Genomic DNA, 6,913 nt, shown 5'->3' with positions numbered 1-6,913 from the left:
ACATTATCAATAATTTCACTATTTACCTATGTATATTCAAAACTGTCTATTTGCGTCATAGTCACTAAATTATTTATATCTTAAGCTACAGAACTCGAAATTAAGATCCACTAATTTTCCCTAAAACTAGACTTACTTATCTTATTACCATAAAATTTTAAGAATTTTTTGGTTTAGCCAATAAGTACAGTTCATACAATTCAGTCCTTACTTAATTAATCCCTCAATTAAACTAATTTTCTCAATTAATACTTTTCCTATACATTATAAGTTATTTCATAACTATTGAAATTTAGAATTTCCACATAAAACTCTAACTTCAAACTCTTTTACAATTTAGGTCCCAAACATTCACTTTCTATTCAATTCTTTCAATAAAATCAGCATATAAACAATTTAAAGCTCTAATTCTATGTCAAATCATCATATACTTCCATCACATATTCATAGAAACTTTCAATTTCTTTCATAGAATCAAGAACTAATGAATTCAACAAATGGACCTAGTTGTAAAAGTCACAAAAACACAAAAATTTCAAAAAATAATCAAGAATTGAACTTACTTGCAGTAAAAATATGAAAAACATGCTTAAGGGAACTCTTCCATGGTGTTTTTTCTGATGAGAATGTAGAAAAATAAAGAGAAATCTAGATAATTCCACTTTAGTCCTAGCTTTATTAAGTAAATTTTGCAATTTTCTAATTTTGCCCTTATTTTCTTGGTGATTTCATGCTCTTGCCGTCCAGCCCAAATAGACCTTGGGTCTATTTTCCTTTTAAACCCTCTTTCTTTTATCATTTAAGCTATTTAATCATTTCCCACAATTTTGCATTTGATACAATTTAGTCCTTTTTGTTCAATTAGCTATCAGTACTTTAAAATTTCTTGACGAAACTTTAATACTAACTTATTAACACTTCAAAAATATTTATAAAAATATTTATGGCTCGATTTAAAATTCCCGAGGTCTCGATACCTCGTTTTCAATTCTAATTATTTTAATATATATATATTTTGTACATTTCACTATTTCAAAATTTTTCCTAACTTCACATTTAACTTATACTCACTAAATTAATAATATTTCCTACTTATTTGTCGGATTTAGTGATCTCGAATCACTGTTCCGACACCACTGAAAATTAGGCTGTTACACAAAGATTCAAAATTTGTAATTTGGACACATTTAGAACTTTCAGTCGGAACACTTCTTAATGTTTCGATCATGTCTCGAGATTTAGAACTTCATCTTGGTTGTACTTTATATCGTCGGAAAGTGCATTTGAAGATCTATTCAAATATTGGAACATCAACACCAAAATGTATTAGGAAGAAATCCAAAAGTAAAGATAAAGTTACAAGTTTCACATTGATGGGAAATTTTGACGCATTTTTGTGTTTGGCTCATATCTCCTAACATATTTGGAGCTTGGAGTTGAAATTTCTACAGTGAATATACAAGATGCAAATCATCAATCAACTTTCTTAGACTTTTCTCATTGGAAGACGTTAACTTAGACAAAAGAAGTCATCAATTAACATGTGAAAAATGACTCAAAAAATGACAAAGAAGTGGGCCTAGAAATTTATTATTAGCAAGTCCTTTCCATTGACATTTTTCTTTTCACAAGCCTCTATAAATAGCATTTTGTTTTAGAAGATGAGGTATCTTGAAGTGGAAAAAAAGATCATTTTCTTGTTAGTATTTGCTTGTTTCTTTATCCTTGTAAAATCTTAAGTTTCGTTTATCTAATATGTCTTTTTCATATAATTTTGAGTTGTTTAATTTTGTTATGTTATTCTAAGTTTTAAATGTTGAGATGAAAAAGTGAAACTCTTGGAAAATATTAAGATAAATTTCATACTCATCATTTGAGCTAAAATTAATTATCATCACTTGTTATAATCATAATTGTAAAGTAAGATATTATATTTGTTATAAATAATAGATGGCACAATGAATGCTTGAATAAATTAACATTGATTTGTTATAGACATATAAAACCGACATAATAAATATTTGGAATCTTTTTATAAGTCTTGAAGTTATAAGGTGATTATAATACCATATGTTATATTTTTTGACTGAACTTAAATAGTTGAACTGTCATATTGCATCATCCTTTGCTTATAGATTCATTTGCTAAACTCTTAGACTTATTGGCCAATCATTTTGGACACTCCTTTGATAGACACACCTGTTGTAACACCCCAAACCCGTGACCGTCACCGGATTTGACCACGTTTCATATTCCGTACAAGTCATACACACCGGATTTGATAGTCACACACCAACTCATTTTCACCATAATCATACAATTGAAATCATCACATAGATTTAAAGCTTACCAAGCTCAACCCCGAGCATGAGCATATTGCCTATTCGTCATGAGCTCAAGGTACTTACCCGATCCGCTGTCCGGGATTAACTCGATAATGTCGCACACTCAGTGCCAATTGTAATGCAATAGCATATAGTGAATCCGCACACTTAGTGCTATAAAATCAGCTCGCACACATAGTGCTATATAATTTGAGCTCGCACACTTAGTGCCATATATTTCCAGCTTGCACACTTAGTGCCATTCTCGTCACCGTACACACTTATTGCCCGCACACTTAGTGCCGAAAGCAAATTTTCTACACTTTTCACTATCTCTTTTACATTCATCAATATCATCTTTTCATACACATACATTCGTATATATTTCATCTCATTAAACACAATTGCATAGATATTACGATCATTTAATCAATAACAAATATATGCTTAATGACTTACCTTGTGTTAGGTAAAACGGTTCCAACTCAACTACTCGATGCTCTTTCCCTTGCCTTTGCTTGATTCTCCCCCTTTAACTTCTTGTGCTAAATCAATAAGTTAACTAGTTTAACTGTCTTGCTAAATATTTATATCAAAATATTAATAATTTCATAGCATAGGAGACACATGACAAATTCATATATTTCTACTTTATGCTTTTGAGCTATTCGGCTAATAACCTTATGCAATCACCATACTATCAGTAGTCCAATCACACATGCATATCCATACTTGGGCATTCGGCAATCACCCTTGTTAATTTCTCATTTTCAATTAGGTTATATGTATACGTAATCCTAAGGTAATATTACGAATGGGCTTACATATATATGCATCTATGGCCGAATGACCAAGCTCAACTCGACATCACATATGCTCCTTATTGATGGTCGAATATGTATATATATATATATATATATCAACTATGCTATCACCTTTAACTCATCAAATCACAAAATTTTATCTCATGAACACTTGACCCATTTCTCATGAGAATGAAACAACAAATAAGATGAACATCCCATTTTACCCCATGTGGCCGAATGCACCATTTGCTACCCAACTAATGATTTCACAATTCCAACCTCATTTCAACCTCTACTTATGCCATATAACATGAAAACAACCTCTACCTCTAACTCTTGATGTACGGCTTAGTGCTTCAAATCTCCATAGTAGTCTTGAGTTTCTTGACATTGTTAAAAATGTATGCAACAATTGGATAAACATGTATAAACAAAGGTTTAAACAACACTTCAAGACTCACCTCCAACTAGCAAAAAGGGTTGCCGAACTTCATAAATGAAGACCTCTCTATTTCCTTCCCTTAGTTTCGGTTTTGGCAAGATGGAGAAGAAGATGAACACTCCTCTTCCATTATCTCTTTTATTAATCTCTATTTCTCATCTATTTTAATTTTACTTGCCAATATAAAATGATAAACAACATAACTTGGTGGGATGAAGCCTTGCTTGGCCGGCCACTTAACATGGATTGGGCATTTTGACATGCAAATCCAATCTTTCCTATTTTAATACTATTTGGTCCTTACTCATTTACCTATCATAATTCTCTAAGTCTCTCAACTAAATCCTTTCAAGCAAAATTCACATTCCTCCTATAAAATTAAAACATCAAATTTTTATACAAGTACTATCACACATATAAGATATGCAAATAAAATTTTAAATAAATTTTATGACTCGATTTTGTGGTCTCGAAACCACTTCCCGACTAGGGTCAATTTGGGGCTGTCACACCTGTGCTCATGAATTCATATGCTTAATTATTGGACGTACATTGCTAGATTATCCGATTGGGATCTCCATTTTTTGTGTAGATTCTAATTAAGTAATAACATTTAGTACTTAATTTAAATCTTAATATGACACCAAGAGTTGATCCTCTAAACTCAGGATATTTTCTCTCAGGTATTTGTTTTTATTATTTTTAGTTAATTTCTTGTGTTAACTTTTATTTTTATTTCTAGTGTTTCTTGCTACTACTTTCATTATCGATATCCATTCCAAAGGTAAGTGTTAAATTTTTGTTCTAGCATAATACTTGTAATCTTGTAAGTTCTAATCAACTTCTTTGTGGATCAATCTTGGACTCCCAAGATTTTGTTACTTGAATATAGCCTACACTTGGGTTGTAGACCTAGAAAGTCCTTATCACCCTCATATAAATAGACAGGTAGAACTTGCAAATAGGGAGATTAAAAATATTTTGGAAAAAAAAATAGTTAATCCAAATGCAAAGATTGGTCTCTGAGACTTAACGATGCATTATGAGCTTACTGAACTGCTTTCAAAACATCATTAGACATGTCTTCCTATCAATTAGTTTATGGAAAACCTTATCATTTACTTGTGGAATTTGAACATAAGGCATACTGTGCAATTAAAATGCTTAACTCCAATCTTGAACTCGAATAACTTAGAAATGATGCTTATGAGAATTAAAAAATTAATAAAGAAAGAACCAAAGTTTTTCATGACAAGATGGTGTTAAGAAAGACATTTAATGTTGGACAAAAGGGTTTTGCTCTATAACTCCCTGAGTTCACTTATTTCTTAGAAAACTAAGATCAAGGTGGAGTGGTCCATTTATTACAAAGCATGTGTACCCCTCATGGGGCATTCAACATTGAGAATCCAAAAAATGGTAATGTATTCAAGGCAAATGAACAAAGACTTAAATTATTCCTAGAAAATCATCAATTTGCTCAAGATGGAATTCTTTGTCTTTTTGATCCTTGTTACAAGAATGTTTAGGTGTAAATATATACTTTACTAATTAGGAGTTCATATTTATTATAAATATTACAATCATTGTTATTGTTACTATTTATTTCAATTCTCTTTTGTTTTTTTTCTTACCCTGATTAAATGGCGGATAATAGTACTTCATGACTTTATAGTCAATCCCATCAGCTACCCATAAAACGAGTATTGTATATTCTTACTTTTAAATCTTCTCCAATTCAAAACTTTTTACTCTTCTCTCCCATCTCGTTTTCTTTGCTTTCAATGTACTTTAATCTTTTTTTTTTTTTTAACTTTCTTTGTTTTCAAAATGCATAACATTGTTTCAAAGTTGCACAAACGATTTTCTTGTCTCCCTAGAAATATGTTAGTGAAGCTTTACAAGGTTAGATGCAAAAGATTAAGGATGCTCATGCATAAGGGCATCCTTATAAACATACGGGTGATATGGATATTTCAGTCACTCGTATGACGTATAAAGATTAATTTATCCATTTTTTCAATAGAGAAACTAAAATGCAATTCATGATATGGTACATGTGATACTTTTATCAAAAAAATAAAGGCTTAATAATAAATTTGGCCACTAATGTTTGCATGTTTTGTCAAAATGGCCCTAATTATATTTTTGAGCCTTTTTTGGCTGTCAACCTTTATTCTTTTTTTCAATTTGTTTTTTCTAACAGATATAATGAATAAATTCAAGGTTTCAAATCTTATTTTCCTTCAAAAGGTTTTAATATTTAATACGTTTGTTTACTAAGAAGTTTTTCTATTAAGTTAATTTTTTAGACAATTACGTTTATGTTCTTTAAATTAAGAGTTATTTTTTAAATTTAATGTACTATTTATTTTATTACTTTTCATATGTAGTTATCTTATTGGGTTATCTAAGTAATAAAGTACATCTCATTAAAAATATTCCACATATGAAATTCTACATTATTCCCATTAATTTTTTTAACGATACTTTCATTAAATCATTAGAAAAATAGATTAAAAAACAAAGGTTGATTGCAAAAATATAATTAAAGTCATTTTAATAAAGCATACAAACGTTAATAATTAAATTTGTCATTAAACTAAAAATAAATAAGAGACATTGTTTACAAATTGTGAATCTACCGACGTCGGCTACTTTATCGAACTTAGAAGTCATTACCGCGAGTTATCTATGATGATGAAGTTTTTGGTCACCGGAGGAAATTGGAAAATGCAGCGGCAGACCTACTGTTGAAGTTGCAGGCAAATGGTATTAGTGTAGACTAGCTGAAACAGTGCATGTAATATTAGTGTACAAAAATTTGTTTGTTTGTTAGATTAATGGAACACTTAACCTTTATTTGCTACAATGAACAATTTGTTTTTCCATTCCAAGAGAAGTCAAAAAGATGGGCAAAGTTGACTCCATGGATGGGCGGCTAGGAAGCATTAATGGGTGACTTTTTGGACGCAATATTTTTATGCACCTAGTTCCAAATGGTAGGATTGGAAAACTTTGGTATCAGTTGGATGAATTGAGAGAGATAGGAGACCAATTTTGACCGAAATTGTTGGCCAATACAAATTCAATTTCAAACTTTTCTCTATTAAATAAACAAATTCAAATGATTAAAACTTACTTCTTTTAATATTATATCACATATTTCTCTTTATTTTATAAGTTTTTCATAAATTAATTTTAATATAAAAATATTGTTTACGTATATACAAAATGCAATATAAATAAACAATGAACCAATAATCTATACATATTATATACATACAAAAGATTGATAAGATTTGAATATAAATATTCAAAACATCAACATTGGTAAAAAA

Source organism: Gossypium arboreum, chromosome 1 (assembly GCF_025698485.1).
Source record: "Gossypium arboreum isolate Shixiya-1 chromosome 1, ASM2569848v2, whole genome shotgun sequence".
NCBI lineage: Eukaryota > Viridiplantae > Streptophyta > Magnoliopsida > Malvales > Malvaceae > Gossypium > Gossypium arboreum.
This window is presented reverse-complemented; position numbering follows the sequence as displayed.